The following is a 23154-nucleotide window of genomic DNA, read 5'->3' on the forward strand; positions in this document are numbered from 1 at the left end:
TTCACGAAGACAATCAATTCTGTCAGAACAATTAGAAAACACTAGGTAAATTAAAACCCTTTTCTCCTTTAAAGACAATGAAGACCTCTACTAATAAATTTAAATGAACTGAATTCTAGAGAGGGACCAGCCTTCTCCAGTTGGCCACAGATGAATACTGCTTTAAATCCTGAGTACCATTTACCTTGCCTAAAACACAAGTGCACAAAGGAAAAAAAGTAGCTACAGACAAAGGATCTTTAGTGAGACAGAGAAACCAGTCAAACTTTCAATACCAGAGTGTGAGCAGACTAAAATCTAGAGAAGCCCTAAGAGAAAACTGGTCCTCACTCCCACCAATTACCCTCCAGAGCACTTCTGCAGAATAAGCAGCAGTGATGCAGGAAGCTGACCTGAAAATCAGTAACTTGTAGTCTCCCACAACTTAGATTTCAAGTTCCCGTAGCGGAGGAGTCCAATTCCACCCCTAATACATCTGAAACCTGAAGTAAGCTAAAATTTATTAAAGTAAATTACCTAGACTGAAGGATACCAAAGGGAAAAAAAAAAAAAAGCGTGTCAGAAATCTGTGCGACAACACAAAACGACCCAACATAGCACTAACTGCAGTTTCTAAAAGGCATAAGAAAGGAGAACATTTGGAGAGAAAAATGAACAAAAATATCCCAAAAGTTAAAGATTTTAGCCCACAGATCCAAACTCAGCCAATACATAGGAGAATAAATAAAAAGAAAGTCAAACCTAGGCACATAAAGATCAGGCAGCCAAAAATTAAAGATCAAGAGGAAAGTCTTATGAACTTCAGGAGAAATGACACATCAGAGAAGCAACAAGAACAGACTGACTAGTCACCCGAAACAGTGTAAGCCAGAAAACAATGGAATGATAGTATTGAAAGAGTACAGTATTGAAGAGTCAACCTAATGTTCCAGATTACCAAAGAAGCCTTCAAAGATAAGACATTTTCAAAACGCTAAGAAAATTGAGACTGCACAAGAAATACTACCTCCTAAGATCAGAAACAAGATAAGAACTTAGCCCTCACAACTTAGACTCAATTGTACTAGAGGTTCCACCAGAGTGATGAGGAAAGAAAAGGAAATAAAAAACATACAGATTGAAAAGGACCTACTGGAACCTACCAAAAACCTATTGGAACTAACGAGTTTAGCAAGAGTATCCAAGATCAATATACACAAAAAATGTTATTTCTACAAATGAGAAGTTATCAAAAATGAAAGAAAAAAATTCCATTTCCATTTATAACAGCACCAATAAGAATAAAATACTTAGGAATAAACTGAACCAAAAAAGTGTTAAGACTTGCACACAGAAAACTACAAAACGCTGTTGAAAGAAATTAAAGACAACCTAAATAAAATATACCCTACATTTATGTACTTAAGACTTAATATTGGTACAACAGCAATACTCCCCTATCAAAATTCCACCTGAGACTTTTGTAAAAAATTCACAGGTGGTCTTACATATGAAAATGCAAGGATCAAAATAACCCGAAAAATCCTGAAAAATAGGAATGAAGTTCTCTAAAACTCGTATTTCACAATTTCAAAACTTAGTACAAAGCTATGGTCATCACAACAGTACGATGATACTGGCAGAAGGCAAAATAGAGATCCAATGAATACAATTCAGAGTTCAATAATATATACCCACATTTATATCAAATGATCTTCAATTGCCAAGCGTACCCAAAAAATTCAGTGGGGAAAGAACGGGCCTATGTTATTCATAAGAGCTAAAAAGTGGAAGCTGGGGCACGTGGGTTGCTCAGTCGTTAAAAGCATCTGCCTTCAGCTCAGGGCATGATCCCAGAGTCCTGGGATCAAGCCCCGCATCAGGATCCCTGCTCCTTCCTCTCCCACTCCCCCTGCTTGTGTTCCCTCTCTCGCTGGCTGTCTGTCAAATAAATAAATAAAAATCTTTTTAAAATAAATTAATTTTTTTTTAATTTATTTATTCGATAGAGATAGAGACAGCCAGCGAGAGGGAACACAAGCAGGGGGAGTGGGAGAGGAAGAAGCAGGCTCATAGCAGAAGAGCCTGACGTGGGGCTCAATCCTATAAACGCCAGGACCACGCCCTGAGCTGAAGGCAGACGCTTAACCGCTGTGCCACCCAGGTGCCCCTAAAATAAATTAATTAATAAATAAAAATAAAAAGTGGAATTAACTTTAATTTTCTATCAACTAATGAACGGATATATAAAATGTGCCGTATCCATAGAAGACTATTTTTCAGCAATGAAAGAAACAAAGTATAGATACACACTACAACATGGATGAACCTTGAGAAAGTTATGCTAAGTAAAAGACCACACATACTATGTAACTCCACTTATATGAATGCCCAAAACAGACAAATCCATACAGACAAAAAAGGAGACTGGGGGCTGTGTATGGATGGGATTGTGTTGAGGAGGGGATGTGGGAAAATGAGAAGTGACTAAGAGAGGGCCGGGGGTTTATTTTTGGGGTGATGAAAACATCCTAAAAATATCTGTGATCATGGCTGCACAATTCTATGAGTATACTAAAAATCACTAAACTATACACTTTAAAAGGGTGAATTTTAGGGGCACTTGGGTGGCTCAATCTGTTAAGCATCCAACTCTTGGTATGAGCTCAGGTCATGATCACATGGTCATGAGTTCAAGCCCCACATTAGGCTCCACACTGGGCATGGAGCCTACTTAAAAAAATAAAAATAAATTTTAAAAAATGAAAGGGTAAATTTTATGGCAATGAATTAATCTCAATTTTTAGAAGGCTAATAAAAATATACTAAAGGAAGTTCTTTGAATGGACAGGAAATGAACCAATATGAAAATGGATCCAGGAATGAATGAAAAATAAATATGTGAGCATTTATAACACTTTTTCTTAGATTTCATTAAGTGACTACTGTTTAAACCAAATAAAATAATGATGTTTGGGGAATTTATAACACATGTACAATGACATGAACTATAAGGACTGTCCTTATAATTAGCTGTACAAGTACTGCTATAATTGAATTCTACTTTATAAATTAAGGGTGCACATTATAATCTTTATTTTTTTTAAAGATTTTATTTATTTATTCATTCAACAGAGATAGAGACAGCCAGCAAGAGAGGGAACACAAGTAGGGGGAGTGGGAGAGGAAGAAGCAGGCTCATAGCAGAGGAGACCGATGTGCGGCTCGATCCCACAACGCCAGGATCACGCCCTGAGCCTAAGGCAGACGCCCAACTGCTGTGCCACCCAATCTTTAAAACACTGCAACGGACTGAATTGTGTCCCTCCCAAATTCAAATGTTGAAGTTCTAACCCCCAATGTGACAGTACATGGAGAAAAAGTCTTGAAGACATAATTAAGGTTAAATGAGGTCATAAAAGTGGAGGGAGTCTCTCTCCACTCTACATGAAGACACAGCTCAAAGGCAGCTGTCTACAAGCCAGGATGAGAGCTTTCGACAGAAACAAAACCTTGCCAAAACCATTACCTTAGCCTTCCCAGCCTCCAGAACTGTGAGAAAATTAATTTTAATTGTTTAAGCCACAGTCTATGGTGTTTTATCAACCTAAGCAGATTAATACAACCACTTTTAAAAAAGAAAAAAAGAGCCATAGCTAAAAAGGCAAAAGGCAATATAAATATAATTTAAAAAACTCTATCCAAATGAAAACAGGGAAATATAGCCAAAGAACACATGAGAAAGGCAGAAAATATCAAGATGTAATGCTTAAAAACTAGCCCTATCAGTGATAATATTAAATATAAATGAACAAAACAATCCAAATAAAAGTCAAGAGATTTTAACAGTGAACAAAGAAAAAAGTTCCAACTATAAGCTGCTTAAAACACACACAATTTAAATCCAAGGACAGAAAAAGATACAAACTGAAAGAAGGGAAAAAGACAAAACCATGTAAACAGAAAATCAGAAGAAAGCCAAGGCGGCTCAATAACATCAGACAAAGTACAAAAAAAGTACCATCAGGGCGCCTGGGTGGCTCAGTCAGTTAAGCATCTGCCTTCCGCTCAGGTCACGATCCCAGGGTCCTGGGATCAAGTCCTGTGAATCAGGCTCCCTGCTCAGTGGGGAGTATGCTTCTCCCTCCACCCCTCCCCCCACTCATAATCTCTTGCTCTCTCTCAAATAAACAAAATCCTTAAAAAATAAAATAAGTACCATCAAAGATAAAAAGGGACCTTATAAAAATTTTATGATTCAATTCTACAAAAAGACAACAATCCTGAAAGTATATATACCTTATCATACAGCTTCAAGATATTGAAGCAAAAATTTATAGTACTAAAAAGAGAAAGACAAGTCCGCAGACTTTGGTGGGAGACTTTAACACACCTTTCTTGGTAACTGATAGAGGACATCATACAAACACACTGAGAAAGAAGAAATGAACAATACTATCATACTTACCTGAGAAAACTACAGAACACTACATCCAATAACTATGTAACACATACATTTTCAAGTGTGCATTTAGTATTAATCAAAACTGTTATGACAATAAAGCAAAGTCACAATAAATTTCTATTCCAAAGGTTTTAAGTCACATGTTCTCTAACAACAGAACTGAGCTACAAATCAATAACAAATATCAGTACAACATATCAAAATTCGTAGAAGGCACCTAAACCAACACTCAGCGGAAATTTTATAGCTTTAAATAAAAAGTCTAAAATCAATTATCTTAGTCAGGGATTGGTAAACTTGTTTGCGAAGTGCTAAATGGTAAAAATTTTAGTCCATACAGTCTCTACCACAACTACTCAGGCTTTGAGGTCCATACAGTCTGTATCACAACTACTCAACTCTGCCACCGTAACATAAAAGCAGCATAGACAACACATAAACAAATGACCATAACTGTATTCCAACAAACGGACAATGTAACTTGAATACTATATAATTTTCACACGTGACAAAATAGTACTTTTATTCTTTTTCCCTACCTATTTAAAAATATAAATAAAAATCAGGGGCGCCTGGGTGGCATAGCGGTTAAGCGTCTGCCTTCGGCTCAGGGCGTGATCCTGGCGGTACGGGATCGAGCCCCACATCAGGCTCCTCTGATATGAGCCTGCTTCTTCCTCTCCCACTCTCCTGCTTGTGTTCCCTCTCTCGCTGGCTGTCTCTATCTCTGTCGGATGAATAAATAAAAAATCTTTAAAAAAATATATATATATATAAATCATTCTTAGTTTGCAGGCCACACAAAACAAATGGTGAGCTAGGTATAGTCCACAGGTCTTAGTCTGCCAAGCCCTGTTCTAAAATAGGCAAATTAAAGCAAAACGAAGTAGAAAGAAGGAAATAAAGATGAGAGGAAAAATAAAAAAATGAAACCAAAAACAACAGAGAAACTGAATTTGTGATTTGAAACCTGCCAACAAAGAAAACTCCAAGGCTTCCCTGATGAAGTCTATCAAACACATAATGAAAAAATACTAATCTTGCATAAATCCAAAAAAATGCAGGAGAATCCAACAGTCTACACTTTGTTTTATGATGAAAGCATAACCTTGAAACCAACATATCAGAAATAAAACTACAAACATCCATCATGAATTTACATCTAAAAACCCTCAACAAAATATAAGCAAACTGAATCTGACAATATTAAAAAGGGTATTATTATAACCCAGTAATATTTATCCCACGAATGCAAAGCTAGTACAGCATTTCCAGCTCTTACACTAACTTTGTTCACAGGCAACATAATTGCATATGCAGAAAATCCAAAGGAATTACAAACCAGTCAGTGAATTCAGCAAGGTAGTAAGGTACAAAAATCAATATATATAAATATCAATTGTATTTCTATATATTATCAGAAGCTGGAGGATTACACTATTGGATTCCAAGATTTATTATATCCGATGTCATCAAAACCGAATTGTATTGGCAAAAGAATAAACAAATAAACGGAAAACTTAATCCAAAAACAGACCCAACAATATATATATAGTCACCTGATTTCCCAAAACATGATACATTTTAAAGGAGAAAGTAGTCTTTCAAATAAATAATCGTAGCCACTAGATACCTGCACAGAAAAATATGAGCCTTGACCCTCACACCATACACAAAAACTAAGCCAAGATGGATTACAGACTTAAGTGTGAAGGCTAAAACAAGTTCCCTCTTTCAAAAATTTCACTTAACTAGTGAAAAATAGCTTTTTCTGTTTTCTCTGAACAGCTTTATTCAACAACTGTGCATCCATAAAAGAATGAATGAAGAAGATGTAATATATGGAAATGGAAATTTACTAAACCATAAAAAAGAATGAAATCTTGCCATTTCCAAACAGCATGGATGGACCTAAAGGGTATAATGCTAAGTGAAATAAGTCAATCAGAGAAATAACACATGAAGCAACTTGAGTTGCTTCCGTATCTTAGCTATTGTAAATAATGCAGCAATAAACACAGATGCACATATCTTTTCAAGTTAAAGTTTTCAATTTCTTTGGGTAAATATCCAGTAGAGGAATTACTGGATATGATAATTCCATTTTTAATTTTTCCAGGAACTCCACACTGTTTTCCACAGTAGCTGCACTAGCCTACATCCCCATCAACAGTGCTAACATTTCTTTTTTCTCCACATCCTCAGCAACACTTCTTTCTTGGACCACTTTCTTATACCATACACAAAAGTAAACTCAAAACAGATTAAAGGCCAAACATGAGACCTGAAACCATAAAATTCCTAGAAGAAAACATAGGCAGTTATCTCTTTGACACTAGCCATAGAAACATTTTTCTAGATATGTTTCCTTTGGTAAGGGAAACAGAAGCAAGAAAACTACTGGGACTACACCAAAATAAAGAACTTTTGCAGAGCAAAGGAAATCATCAACAAAATAAAAAAACAACCTACTGAACAGAAGATATTTGCAAATGATATGCCCCAGTAGGGGTTAACACCCAAAATATATAAAGACTTAACACCAAAAAAATAAATAATCCAATTAAAAATGGGCAGAGACATGAACATTTTTCCAAAGAAGACCTACAGATGCCCAACAGACACATGAAAATATGTTCAACATTATTTATCATCGGGGATATGCAATCAAAACCATAATGATATCACCTCACACCTGTCAGAATAGCTAAAAACAAAAACACAAGAAATAAAATCCACCCATTTTAAGTGACAATTCAAGGATTTTTAATAAGCTTAGCTGGCAATTCGGTTTCCTTCGTCCATTTTTAAAAGGTTAAGCAAAGCAAGTCCTCTTTTTCCCCTCCCTATAATGTCAGTTTTTATATAAGTTCATAAAGAAATGCCATTCTATATCAAGTAATTGAGGATTCACATTTAATCAAAGTTCTCGTTACCTTCACATTTCAAGACATTAACTTGCAAAATGTAGGAAAAAAATCTGTATCTTTTCATTTAACCACATGACCTGAACTTGTTTTCAGTAGCTGAGAACTTCATAAAGCTAAATCTTGGGGCGCCTGGGTGGCACAGCGGTTAAGCATCTGCCTTCGGCTCAGGGCGTGATCCTGGTGCTATGGGATCGAGCCCCACATCAGGCTCCTCTGCTATGAGCCTGCTTCTTCCTCTCCCACTCCCCCTGCTTGTGTTCCCTCTCTCGCTGGCTGTCTCTATCTCTGTCGAATAAATAAATAAAATCTTTAAAAAAAAATAAAATAAAATAAAGCTAAATCTTGGCTGCTACTGCAATGATTACTTCCACATTTTCCTTAGGAATTAAACTTGCTCTTAGAAAGGTTCTCAGAAAGTATCTCTTATCTTCCCAAAAAAAACTTTACGCAAAAAGCATGAAAATGTGTCTTGGTGGGAGAATTCTGCAAACCCTGGAGTTTCATAGTTCTAAGTCGTCTCTACCCAAATAAATGAGGTAAAAGATTATTTAAGCAAGAATACAAGCAAAACAAATAATCTGTACAACTTAAAGGATGACTTTTTTGTTGATAGTACATAATCAACGCAACAAATAAATACGACATATACCAGTCATTCTGACACACATTTAAAAGCTTTAAGCGTGGGACACATGAGTGGCTTGGTCAGTTAAGTGCCTGCCTTCGGCTCAGGTCATGATCTCAGGTTCCTGGAATTGAATCCCACATGGGGGGGGGGGGAATCCTTGCTCAGCAGGGAGCCTGCTTCTCTGCTGGCCTGCAGCAACCTCTGCTTGTGCACCCATTCTCTGACAAATTAATTCTTTTTTTAAATAGATACATACATACATACATACTTTAAGTGCAACAGATAAACTCATTCACTCAACATTTACTGAGCATCTACAACGTGCCAGTGTATCTTCTGGGACACAGGGATTACCAAGCACAGTCCCTACACTCAAGGAATTTACAGACCAGTACAGGAAACAGAGAAGTAGACAACACAATGTTATTTAACTTAATAAACACTACTGTAAAGATGTGTACAGATATTACAGATGCCCCTTAGAAAAACCCATGACATAATGGCTTCCATGAAACTGGTACTTATTTGATTACTGAAAAAAAAAGCAAGAAAGAAAGAAAAAAGAAATCCAGTGGAAAAAGGGAATGTAGAATGCAAAAGAAAACAAAGAGTTCTCAGAAAATGAAATCTGACAGCTGCAATAAAAATTTCAGTAAGTTAGAAGTTAAATCAAGGAAACCTCATGTAAAGTAAAGCAAAAGATAACGACAGGAAAAAAAAAAAAAAAGACTATGTAAAATGACAAATCCAGGAGATGGAACATCCAACAGAACACCTTAAGTGGAAAATTTACCGGAATAATACTAACCACATTCCTAGAACTAAGGAACATTAATTTTATTGAAAAAAATGCAGCAGAAAAATGAGAACCACACCAAAGCTTATCATTGTGAAATTTCGTAATATAAGGGATCAACAAAAGATGTTAAAAGCTTCAAACATGAGGAATCAAAACGGCATCAAACTTCTCAACAGTGAGGGTAGCTGGCTGGCTCAGACAGTAGATGCAGCATGGGACTCTTAACCTCAGGGTTGTTAGTTCAAGCCCTGCATTGTGCACAGAGCTTACTTAAAAAACAATAACAAAAAACCTTCTCAACAGGAAATTGGAACATAACAACACATTTTCAAGCAAAGATACCCAACCAAATAAATTTACAACATATGAGGAAACATATAACAGTTATTTTTCACCATGCAAGAAGAAAATTAAAGGTTGGAAGGAGTGAACCGGGTTGAAAGGAGACTACTATTTCCATCAGAAGTTATTTTTTTTTAAAGATGTATTTACGTGAGAAAGAGAGAGCATGCACACAAGCACACAGGGAGAGGGAGAAGCAGACCCCCACTGTGCAGGGAGCCCAATGCAGGGCTCGGCCCCAAGACCCTGGATCATGACCTGAGCCAAAGGCAGACGCTCAACTGACTGAGCCACATAGCCACCACTCCATTAGAAGTGAATTATTTAAATGTTCTAAAATTCTATGTTTCATACATTCGTTCTGAGGAAACTACTGAAAGATGTCCTTGACAAAAAAGGAGAACAAAAAGCAACTCAGATTACTTAAAATAGGAAACGGGAGGACCTACATAAGGTAAAGGTAAATGTAGAGTCAGCAGGATGACAGCAAAGTGAAATCCCAAGGCAGCTTTGTATGGTCTTAGAGAACAACCAGCTGAAGACAGTGTTCAGAGACAAAAAATTTTTACTTTAATTAGATGAAATTATGTGTATGAATAAACAGGAATTTCAAGTTTAACTGAAGAATCTAAGAATTAACACTAGGCATACAGAAAACTAATGGAAAAAATATGGCAATAATTACTAAAAAATTAATACAAGAAAATGTGTTACAGCACACCACTGGGCTCAACGGTATAAAAAATTTATATTGTAACACTGAAAGTGGATATTTATTTTTGTGACAACTATACTGATAACATGAGGAAAGAATAACAACTGAAAGATTTGGCTAACATGTAAAAATGGTAATTACCTGGCACTGCACATGATTTAGACAGAGCCAAATATCACAAGAAATGATTATAAGTGGAAAAACAAATTTCCTCTAAGAAATATAAGGGGTGAAGAGGAGTGAAGTGAGAGAGTGTATTTTTCACCATGTGGTTTTATTTCAGCTTTTTAAATTATGTGTATACACTCATCATATAATAAAGAATTTGTCTGGTCTTCCTCTAGTGTTCCTGGCACAGAGTTTCTAAAACTCCTGGAAATTCCTGAGCGATAGAAATGTCTTTGCTATTCATGAGCCCACTGGATCACATCTAAGATTATGCTAATGAGGTAACAACAGTGAGCTCCTAGATAGCTTCATGATGGGGGCTGGAAAGACCAACTCTGTGATTAAAGGATTGGGACTACAAAACAGCCTTACCTGAGGCCCGCTGTGGGGAGGGGGGGAGGATGCTAGAGATTAAGTTCAATCACCTAACCAATGATTTAATCAATCTCACCGACTTAATGAAACCTCAACTAAAAGTGGACACCAGAACTCGATGGAGCTTCCTACCTGGTGAACACATCAATATGCCAGGAGAGGCACATACCCTATACGTCTCCTAGGGAAAGGGCACGGAGGCTTTACATTTGAGGCCCTCTTGACCTCACACTGTGTCTCTTTATCTGGATGATTCATGATTCTAACCTGTATCCTTTAAAATAAAACTGCTCTCATAAGTATAGTCCTTTCCTGAGTTCTCTGGGAGTTATTCTAGTGAATTAGTAAATGTGAGGGTGTTCATGGGAACCTATGAATTTGTAGCCACTTGGTAAGAAGTCCAAGTAGCTTGGAGACCCCACTTGAGGCTGGCATCTGAAGTAGGGGCAGTCTTCTCAGGGACCATGCCTTCACTTGGGGAGTCTGACACTAACTCAGTGGTTAGTGTCAGAACTAAACTGCAGACTGTATCAGTTGGGGTTGAAACAAAACAGTACTACTTTTACTTAAAATTTTCTTTTATTTTAAGGCAATCAGTAGACCCTGAATAATTAAACAGAGAAGTAACAGTACCCAGTTACCTTTAAAAAATTAAGTCTGGGGTGCCCGGGTGGCTCAGTCAGTTAAGCAACTCTTGGTTTCGGCTTGGGTCATGATCTCAGGGTCGAGGATCCAGCTCCGTATCAGGCTCCACCCTGCCATGGAACCTGCTTGGGATTCTCTCTCTCCCTCTCCCTCTGCCCACCCCCCCGCCCCCGCGCATAGGTGCTCCCTTTCTCTCCAAAAAAATAAAAATCAAAAAATCAAAAGTCTGACAAATAAGGGCAAAACTGAAGAAAAACAGGCATTGCAACATTCTACAAGAGTAATAAACTGGATACAATAAAGAGACAAGATAATAACATCAAAGTAGGTAAGAACCAAAAATGAATAATTTTTTCTAAAAAAAGGGGGGGGCCTTAGGACAGAAATGGAGTAGGGAAGGACTGTAGGTGGAACCTCAAAGTCAGGGAACTACCATTACAAAGCTATACTAATTAAAACAATATGGGTTTTACCTAAGGGCAGACAAATTAAGCAAAGGGGAAAAATGGTATCCAAGAGCAGACCCTCACATGTATGACCACCTGAGCACACCCAACAGCCAGTAAGTACATAAAAGGGGGATCAACTTTACTAATTAGAAAAATGCAAATTAAAACCACAATACTCCTACTTTCACCACTGCTATTCAGCATAATACTGGAAGTTCTAGCTACAGCAATTAGGCAAAAAGAAATAATATACATTCAAACTGGAAAATAAATAAAGCTATCTCCATTCATAGCTGACATGACCTTATATGTAGAAAACTCCAAAGAATACACACAGAGGAAAAAAATCAGTTAATAAACAAATGCAGTACTACAGAACAAAAAAGTCAACAAGTATCAGCAATATTTCTATACTGAGCAATATACAATATAAAATAATTTCCCTCTCAAGAAGGAAATTAAGAAAACCGTTCTATTTGCAATAGCATCATAAATAAAATACATAGAACAGACTTAACCAAGGATGCAAAGACTTTTACACTGAAAACTACACGTTATTGTTGAAAGAAATTAAAGACCTAAATGGAAAGATATCCCATGTCCAAGGTTTGGAAAATATAATATTGTTAAGGTAACAACACTACCCAAAGCAACATACAGATTCAGTGTAATTCCTTACCAAAAACACGATGGTCCTTTTTGCAGAAAGTAATACTAAAATTCATATGACATTTCAAGGGGTCTCAAATGGCCAAAACAATCTTGAAAAACAAGAACAAAGTTAGGAGACTCCCACTTCTTGAATTCAAAACCTACTACAAAAGTTACAGTAATCAAAACACTATGGTACCAGATTAAGAACAGACATATACATATACACCAGAGCACAACACAGAGCACAGAAATGAACCCCAACATACATGGTCAACTGATTTTCAACAAGAGTGCCAAGACCATTTAATATGAAAAAGTCTTTTTAACAAACAGGTTCTGGGAAAACTGGGTATACATATGCACTCATATAACACTTATAAAAATACTCTAAATGGGGGCACCTGGCTGGCTCAGTTGGAGGAACATGCAACTCTTGATCTCAGGATCCTGAGTTCAAGCCCCAGGCTGAGTGTAGAAACTAGAAAAATATGCAAAATGGATCAAAGGCCTAAATTTAAGAGCTAATACTCAAATCTTAGTAGAAAACACATGGGAAAATCTTTATAACCTTGGATTTGGTAATGGTTCTTTAAATAGGACACCAAGGGGCACCTGGGTGGCTCACTTAAGTGTCTGCCTTCAGCTCGGGTCATGATGTCAGGGTCCTGGGATCGACCCCCATATCGGGATCCCCACTCAGCGGTAAGCCTGCTTGACCCTCTTCCACTTCCCCTGCCTGTGTTCCCTCTCTCTCTGTCTGTCAAATAAATAAATAAAATTTTTAATTAATTAATTAGGACACCAAGAGGACAAACAGAAAAAAACAGAAAAATTCTACTTCATGAAAATTAAAAGCTTGCTTTTGTACAACAAAGGGGGCTATCAGAGTCAACTTACACAAAAAAGAAAAATATTTGCAAATCATTTATTTAATAATGGATTAACATCTATTATAAAGAACTGCCACAACTCAAAAACAAAAAACAATTTGAAAATAGGGAAAGGACTTAGACATTTCTCCAAAAAGACAGACAAATGGCCAATAAATACATGAAAAGATGTTCAACATCATTATTCATAAGGGAAACAGAAATCAAAACCACAGTGATACTTCATACCCATTAAACGACTATTAAAAAAATAATAAGAGTAACAACTGTTGGCAAGGATGTGGAGAAACTGGACCCTTGTGCAATGGGTGAAAACGTAAAAGAGTTCAGTCACTATGAAAAACAGTATGGTGGTTCCTCAAAAAATTAAAAATAGAATTACCACAAGATCCAGATATTCCACTTCTGGAAAAATAACCAAAATAAATGAAAGCAGAGTCTCTAAGAGATATTTGAATATAATGTTCACACCAACATTATCCACAATAACATCAAGACAGAAGCAACCCAAGTGCCCACCAAGAAAGGATAAACAAAATGTGGTATATACTTCAGTCACAAAAAGCAATTAAGTACTGATACATGCTGTAACATGGATGAACTTTAAAGACATTATGCTATGTGATATAAGCCAGATACAAAAGGATAAATATTTTATGATTCCATTTATGTATCTAGAATAGGTTTAAAAAAAGGTAGAACAGAAGTTACCAGAAGCAGAGGTGAACAGTTATCACTTAAAGGGTATAAAATATCTATTTAGGATGAAGAAAATGTCTAGAAATGGACAGCAGAGATGGTTACAAAATATTATAGAATGTACTTAATGCCACTCAACTGTACACACCTAAAAATGATTAAAATGGTAAACTTCATGTTATGTATATTCAACCACAACTTTAAAAAACCCACAACAGAAACACCTGGGTGGCTCAGTCGGTTAAGCATGTGCCTTCAGGCAACGTCATGGATCCCAGACTCCGGGGACTGAGTCCCCCATCTGTCTCTTTGCTCAGCAGGGAGTCTGCTTNGAGCATGTCTACCCATGTCTACTTCTCAAAAAAAAAAAAAAAATTTTAAAAAAAAAAAAAAAAAAAAGGTGGGGGCACCCAGGTGGCTCAGACGGTTAAGTGTCTACCTTCAGCTCAGCTCATGATCCTGGAGTCTGGGGACCGAGTCCCACAGCAGTCTCCCTGCTCAGTGGGGAGTCTGCTTTTCCCTTTGCCCTTCACCCCGCTTGTGCTCTCACTTGCTTGCTCTCAAATAAATAAATATTTTTAAAAGTTTAAAATAAAAATAAATTTTAAAACCCACTATACTTTGCCACTGCACATTCACCAGAAGAGCTAAAATGAAAAAGAAGAAATACTAAGTTGTGGCAGGAATGTTCAGCAACCTCAATTCTTATTCACTGATGGTGGAAGAATAAGTTGATAAAACCATGTGAGGATTTATACTAATGCTAAACATATGTGGCACCTGGGTGTCTCGGTTAAGTGTCTGCCTTAGGCTCAGGTCAGGGTCCTGGGATCAAGCCCCACATCGGACTCCCTGCAGTGCTGGGAGCCTGCTTCTCCCTCTCCCTCTGCCTGTTGCTTCCCCTGCTAGTGTGAGCTAGTGTGAGCTAGTGTGAGCAAGTGCGCGCACGCACTCTCTCTCTGTCAAATAAACAAATAAAAATAAATAAAAAATTACAAAGGATTCTAGACTAGAAAACACTATTTCACAAAACCACTGCATATATTTCTAATTTTGATATTTATGACTCAATCTTTTCTTTCCTATTAAGTCAGAGTGGTTCTTCTCTTTAAATAATGTCATTCTCACTTACCTGCATTCTGATGTTCTTGGGAAAAAAAAATATGTGTGCCAGTGATTCCAGGTACACCCATGTCAGTGTTCAATTAGCCAATCAAATGTAAAAACAAGTAAAAACTATGCCACACATGGAAAAGTTGGAGGACTTGTAAGTGTTTAGGTTGGAATTATGTATTAGGTAATATCATTAAGGAAAAAGTTATTTTGGTCGGGGCCTAGAAAAGTACCTGAAAACAGAAGATGGTCAGTGACATTTAGTTAATGCCTAAATAAAGGAGAAAGGAATTCTTGGAAGGATATAAAGAATTTTTTCTCCAAATGTTTGAAGGATAGTCATGTCAGGAGGGTATGAATTGATTCTGCCCTCTACAACCACAATTACTTAAAAAAAAAAAAAAGTGGGGGCAAACTTACAAAAGAGGGTACACAAAGATAAAAAGATATAAATTTCAACTTACACAATATAAGCAGTGATCCAATAATGGAATTAGCTGCCTCAAAAATTTGTGAAACCAAAACAGATAAAAAGGACTACGTGTTGACAAAGATGTGGAAGTAACAGGAACTCCTGTACACTGTTGGTAGAAGTGTAAATGGTATGATCATTTCTGAAAAATCCTGGCACTGCCTATTTGATAAACTAAAACTAAAATACAGCAATTCTATGCCCCAGCAATTGTACTTTTAGACATATAACAAAGAAATTAGTGCACATGTCCACCCAAAATTATTTTCAAGAATATTCACAGTAGCTTTATTACTAATCGTTAAAACTAAAAACAATCTAAACATCCATCAACAGAACAATACTGGATTTGTGGAGAGAGGCAAAAAGAATGTACAGATTCTACTCTGAATGACTATTTAACAGCTAACATAAAAGGAAAGTAGGTTTTTCTTTTTTCTGTTTATTTGTCAGAGAGAGGGGGGTAGAGAGCATCCACAAGCAGGGGAGCGGCAGGCAGAGGAAGCAGGCTCCCTGCTGAGCAAGGAGCCCAACACGGGACTCAACCCCAGGACCCTGGGATCATGACCTAAGCGGAAGGCAGACACTTAAAAAACTGAGCCACCCAGGCTTCCCAGAAAAGTTTTAAGATGAAAAAAATTAGTTGGAGTTGGCAATTACAATGTACACTGCAGGTAAAATTCCAGGAGCCAGGGTGATCTAAAGGTGTGGAATTAAGAAATCAAATGTAAGCTAGATATATTATTAGCTTTCAAAATAATCAATATTACATGGAAACAGAACACAAAGAATAAGACCATAAGAACCGAATACCTGGAAATACCATTATTTAATAAATGGCTGAATACATTAGAAAGAACCAATGAAGACGACTGGGGAAAAAAAAAATAATCAGGAGTTAGGAGAACCAGGTGAATGGTAAAATAAAGACCAAGAAAGAAAAAAACAGAGTTTAAACTAGTAAGAGATGGTCAAAAAATAGCATATGTAACAAAGCCTAGATAATGGTCAGTGAATTACAAAGAACCTACTGAGGATCATTAACTGAAACAATTAAAATGGGATGTAATCGTATTTCAGTGGATTGAGCAGAAAAGAGACAAGGGATAAAAAATATGTATGTTTAAAAAAAAAACCTTAAATCAACAAAATGGAGACTGGCAAACTTTTTCTGTAGATATGAAGATAGATATTTAAGGCTTTGCAGGCCTCATATAGTCCCTTCTTACATATTCTTATGTACATACAAAATAGGCTGTAGGCTAGATTTAGCCAACACCTGCCTAAAAATAATCTGAGCTCCCCAAACAAGCATTTGGAGACAAAGTTTCCATTTTCACAACTGAAAATAATGCTATTTCTTGGAAAATGCACTTCCAAGTTGTTACTTTTTTTTTTTTCCTTTCAGCGACGAAGTAAGCATTTGTAAATCTGAACCATTTTCTTGATCCAAAGCTCAACCACATTAACACCAAAAAACTGCTGTCTGTAACAAAAAAATACACCTGACTCTTTCAGCTAACAAACTCCTCCTCACCCTGGCCCCCAAGGTAATTTTAAAAATAAATTCTCTGGGGCGTCTGGGTGGCTCAGTCTGCTAAACGTCCAACACAACACTCTTGATTTCGGCTCAGGTCATGATCTCAGGGTCCTGGAATAGAGCCCCATGTAAGGGACCCCCCTCCCCGCCCTCAGCAGGTAGTCTGCTTGAGGATTCTCTCCTTCTCCCTCTGCCCATCCCCCCACTCAGGCTCACAAGCCCACATGCACACTCTCGAAGTCTCTCTAAAATAAATAAATAAATCTTTTTAAAAATAAATGTAACAAAAATAAATTCTCCATTATCTAAGGATAGATTAAACTCCTTTTGGATAATGCGCTTAAAAATACTGATAGGGAACTGTTCGAAAAATTTTTTAATTGCGTTGGGTAATTAAGATGATTAGACTGGTTGGAAAATCAGTTACTACAGATGGCATTCACTAGTTACAACTATAAAAGAATACTACAGTGATGTGCAAAAATTGAAAAGAGCACTCACTCCAAAAGCGACCTTTAAAAAAAGTGAAGCACTAACTTGTCCATAAACAAGTCAAGGGGAACTCATGCACATGGGGATTCCAAACTCAAAGAATAGTAATGGTTAACGGGTTATGAATTAAGTGGGAAAGAAAAGGAAAAGTACTGGGCTGGGATTTAGTTCTGCCACACTTGTGTCCTAACATTCCAAATAAGGCAAGTTTCTGATTTTGAGTTCCACATGTAAGAAGCTTGGAAGTTGCCACTATGTCCTAAACAAGTAAAATGCTGAACACACTGAAACCTCAACTCTTCTTGGATCTGTAAGAGAGGTGAAGAGAGGTGAAGACACAGTGTCTACTGAGATAGGTGAATACAGGGGGTCACGGCTTTAGTGTAGCAGAGACTAACAAGTAAAAACCATCTCAGGAACCAGTGCCAGCCAGGGTAGAAAAACCTGAATTGTAACTGACAAATTGCTAGAGGCTCAGTGTGAATAAGTCTAAAAGTTAAAAACTCCAGTGGAAGAGAGGAGCTCCCCACTTTTTATGAGTTTTATCCCCAGGAGCCAGACCAGGTTCTCACAGTAGATATCCCCTCATGGAAGAAGGGAAAAAAAAAAAAAAAACCAAAAAACCTGGCAGGGCAGGGTGAAGCACTCTGTTCCTAACAATAAGGCCTGACCTCTAGAGAAAGTAATTAACCAGAGCCTAACCTGCTAGGGTTTTATCAGAGCCTAACTGACCTGAGTGGACAGAAATATCCAAAAGCTGCTACTCTGAAAAGGTCAATAAAATCAATAAGCCTCTAGGGGCAGCTGGCTTGCTCAGTAGGTAGAGCGGGTGACTTCTGATTTCAGGATTGTGCGTTTGAGTCTCACTTTGGGTGCAGAAATTACTTAAAAACAGTATCTTTAAAAAAAAAAATTCAATAAGCCTCTAGCCGGGCTTTTTTTTTAAAAAAAAGGACACAAATTAATCAAATATGTAGGGGTACCTGCATGGCTCAAAAGATCAAGCGTCCAACTCTTGGTCTGGGCTCAGGTCATGATTTCAGGGTCCTGGGATCGAGCCCCATTATCAGGCTCTGCTCTTAGTGCAGAGTCTGCTTATCCCAATCCCTCCCCATCTACTCCTCCTGCAAGCACATGCCATGCGCACGTATACACGTGCTTTCTCTCAAATAAAATCTTTTTTTAAAAAAGTATATCAGAGGGAATATCACTACAGATCCCATGGACATCAAGAAAATAATAAAGGAGGGGGCACCTGGGTGGCTCAGTCAGTTGAACGTCTGCCTTTGGCTCAGGTTACGATCCTGGGGTCCTGGGATCGAGCCCCACATCAGGCTCCCTGCCCAGCAGAGAGCATGCTTCTCCCTCTCCCTCTGCCCTCTCGTACTCTCTCCTCTATCTCAAATAAATAAATTTTTTTTAAAAAATAGAAGAAAATAGGGGCACCTGGGTGGCACAGCGGTTAAGCATCTGCCTTCGGCTCAGGGCGTAATCCCGGCGTTATGGGATCGAGTCCCACATCAGGCTCCTCTGCTGTGAGCCTGCTTCTTCCTCTCCCACTCCCCCTGCTTGTGTTCCCTCTCTCGCTGGCTGTCTCTATCTCTGTGGAATAAGTAAAATCTTTAAAAAAAAAAAAAATAGAAGAAAATAATGAAGGAATACTATCAACAATTCTTTGTCCATAAATTTGACAAACCAGATGAAATGGACCAATTACCTAAAATAAATAAATAAATAAATAAATAAACCCTGCCAAAACTCACACAAGAAACAGGCAATCATAATAGGGCTGTATCTACTAAAGAAATTGAATCAGTAACTAATAACCTTTCAAAACAGAAAGCACCAGGCCCAGACGGGTTCACTGGTGAATTTTCCCAACATTTAAGAAAGCCATTTTATCAATTCTCTACAACCTTTCAGAAAATAAAAGTAGAGAGAATACTTCCTAACTCATTCTATGAAGCCAGCATTACCCTAATACCAAAACCAGACAAACACATTACAAGAAAATGACAGATCATCATCTCTGATGAACAAAGATGCAAAAATCTTGAACAAAACAATACCAAACTGAATCCAACAACATATAAAAAGAATTATACATCTTGACCAAATGGGATTTATCCCAGGTATGCAACGCTGCTTCAACATTCGAAAACCAATTAATGTAATCCATCACATTAGCAGACTTAAAAGGAAAAAAAAAAAAAAATCACATGACTATATCAATAAGAGTCAGAAAAAACATGACAGGGGCGCCTGGGTGGCACNAGGGGGCGCCTGGGTGGCACAGCGGTTAAGCGTCTGCCTTCGGCTCAGGGCGTGATCCCGGCGTTACGGGATCGAGCCCCACATCAGGCTCCTCTGCTGTGAGCCTGCTTCTTCCTCTCCCACTCCCCCTGCTCGTGTTCCCTCTCTCACTGGCTGTCTCTATCTCTGTCAAATAAATAAAATCTTTAAAAAAAAAAAAAAAAAATGACAAAATCCACCAACCACTTAACGATAAAAACTCAGTAAACTAAGAATAGAAGGGAATTTCCTCAACTCGACTGAGAATATCTAGGAAACACTCAAAAGCTAACATCATACTTAACGGTAAGAAACTAGAAGATTTCCCAGTAAGATCAGGAACAAGGCTCCTCTCATGCTGCTGTTCAACATCATACTGGAAATCCTAGTTAATACAATAAAACAAGAAAAGGAAATAAAAGGAATACACATTGGTTGGGGAAAAAGAAATAAAACTGTTTGTTCACAAATGACAGGATCATCTAGGTAGAAAATCCAAAAGGTTGACAAAAGAACTTCTGGAACTAATAAGCTATTACAGCAAGGTTGCAGAAAGTAAGCTTAACAGACAAAAGTCAATCACTTTCCTATATATCATCAACGAACATATGGATTTGAAGTTAAAAAGAACTAGAAGTTAAAAACAATACTATGTACATTATCACCCACAAAAATAAAATGCCTAAGTATAAATCTAACAAAATACGTAGTAGAAGATCGAGCACCTGGCTGGCTTAGTCAGTCGAGTATACGACTCTTGATCTCGGGGCCATGTGTTCAAGCCCCACATCAGGTACAGAGCTCAAAAAAAAAGAAAAAGGAAAAACAAAACAAAACAAATCAAAAAACTCAGCCACCAAAAAAAAAAAAAAAAAGTACAAGATCTCTATGAGGCAAATGATAAAACTCAGATAAAAGAATAAAAGAGCTGGGGCGCCTGGGTGGCACAGCGGTTAAGCGTCTGCCTTCGGCTCAGGGCGTGATCCCGGCGTTATGGGATCGAGCCCCACATCAGGCTCCTCTGCTGTGAGCCTGCTTCTTCCTCTCCCACTCCCCCTGCTTGTGTTCCCTCTCACTGGCTGTCTCTATCTCTGTCAAATAAATAAATAAAATCTTTAAAAAAAAAAAAAAAAAATAAAAGAGCTGAACAGATGAAGATGTGATACATACACACACACACACACACACAAATGGAATATTACTCAGCCATAAAAAAATGAAATCTTACCATTTACAACGACATGGATGGAACTAAGAACGAATTAAGCTAAGTGAAATAAGTCAGAGAAAGACATACCATATGATTTCACTCATAGGTAGAATTTAAGAAACAAAACTGATGAACACAGGGCAAGAAAAAGAAAAATAAGAAAAACAGAGCAGGAGGCAAACCATAAGAAATTCTTAACTATAGAAAACAAACAGGGTTGCTGGACGAGTTGTGAGTGGGGGATGGGGTAATTGGGTGATGGGTACTAAGGAGGGCACTTGATGTAATGAGCACTGCATGTTACATGCAACTGATGAGTCACTAAATTCTACCCCAAAAATAATACAACATATGTTAACTAACTTGAATTTGAATAAAACCAAAAAAAAGTAAAAAATACAAAGCTAAATAAATGGAAAGAGATTCCATGTTCATTAACAGACACTCAGTATATAGCCAAAGCCGGCAGTTCTCCCCAACTTGATCTATAGATTCAATGCAACCACAATCAAAATCCCAGCAAGTTATTTGTGGATACTGATAAACTGATTCTAAGGTTGTATGAAGAAGGAAAAGACCCAGAACAGCCAACACCCAACACAATACCGAAGGAGTGAGAAGTACAAAGTTGGAGGGCTGACACTTCCCAACTTCAAGCTTACTATAAAGTTAAAGTAACCAACACAGTGTGGTAATGGTGAAAGAACAGACAAATAGGTCAATGAACAGACTAGAGAGGCCAGAAATAGGCCCCCATAAATACAGTCACCTGATCTTCGATAAAGGAGCCAAAGACAATACAAAAGAGCAAAGATCATCTTCTCAACAAATGGTACTGGAATGGCAGGACATCCACATATAAAAAACTGAATCTAGACAAAAACCTTCCACCCTTCACAAAAAATAAATGGATCAAAATGGATAATAAACTGAAATGTAAAACACTAAACTCTAAGACTCCTACCTAAAAGAGATCACAGAAGGAAACCTACATGACCTTAGATATGGTAATGACTTTTTAAATACACCACCAAAGGCAAGATCCATGAAAGAAACAACTGATAGGCTGAACTTCACAAAAATAAACTGCTCTGTGAAAGACAGTTATCAAGAGAAAGAGAAAGAAGCCACAGACTGGAAGAAAATAATCTGCAAAAGCCACATCTGACAGAGGGCTGCTCTTCCAAAATATTCAAAAAAAAAAAAAAACAAAAAACCTCTTAAAAGTTAAGGAAAAAATCTAATTTAAAACCACAGGGTCCACTGCGCGAGTGACTCGGTCAGTTACGCGGCCAGCTCTTCGACTTCAGCTCAGGTCATGATTTCAAGATTGTGAGATCAAGTCCCACATCAGGCTCCAGGTGTGCTTAAGAGCAGAGCCTGCTTGAGATTCTCTCTCAGGGATCCCTCTCCTTCTGTCCCTCCCCCAACTCATGTGCCAAGTAAATAAATAAAGTCTTTAAAAAAAGAAAAAATGTGAACCACAGAACCACCAAACCAAAGAAAATATAGAATGGCAATTAAGTGTATAAAAAGATGGTCTCCATTGCATGTCATCAGAGAATTACAAAATAACATAATGAGATACTAATATACACCTATTAGAATTGCCAAAACCCAGAAAACTGAAAACATCAAATGCTGGCAAGGAGATAGAGCAACAGGAATTCTCATTCACTACTGCTTGGAATGCAAAATAGCACAGCCACTTTGAAAAACAGTTTGGAAATGTTTTACCAATCTAAACATACTCCTACCGGGGGCGCCTGGGTGGCACAGCAGTTAAGCGTCTGCCTTCAGCTCAGGGCGTGATCCCGGCGTTACGGGATCGAGCCCCACGTCAGGCTCCTCTGCTGGGAGCCTGCTTCTTCCTCTCCCACTCCCCCTGCTTGTGTTCCCTCTCTCACTGGCTGTCTCTATCTCTGTCAAATAAATAAATAAAATCTTTTTAAAAAATTTTTAAAAAATTAAAAAAAATAAACATACTCCTACCATATGATTTAACAATCACGCTCCTTAGTATCTACTCAAACAATATGAAAGCTTGAACATGAATGTTTATAGCAGCTTTATTCATAATTGCCAAAACTTGAAAGCAACCAAGATGCCCTTTAATAGGTGAATGGATAAATAGACTGGTACATCCAGACAATGGAGTATTATTTGGCGCTAAAAAGAAATGTGCTACCAAGCCATGAGAAGACATGAAGGAGACTTGAATACCTATTACTAAGTGAAAGTTGTCAATGTGAAAAGGTTACATACAGTATGATTCCAACTATATGACGTTCTGGACA

The 23154-nt window shown here is 37.6% G+C and overlaps 1 protein-coding gene across 8 annotated transcripts in view; it reads right to left on the reverse strand.

The window, feature by feature from the left end:
* MGA (MAX dimerization protein MGA) overlaps positions 1-23154 on the reverse strand; it is a 94132-nt gene that overhangs the window by 69947 nt on the left and 1031 nt on the right. The gene's annotated exons all lie outside the window — the stretch shown is intronic.

This window comes from Ailuropoda melanoleuca, chromosome 5 (genome assembly GCF_002007445.2).
Source record: "Ailuropoda melanoleuca isolate Jingjing chromosome 5, ASM200744v2, whole genome shotgun sequence".
NCBI classification, from domain to species: Eukaryota; Metazoa; Chordata; class Mammalia; order Carnivora; family Ursidae; genus Ailuropoda; species Ailuropoda melanoleuca.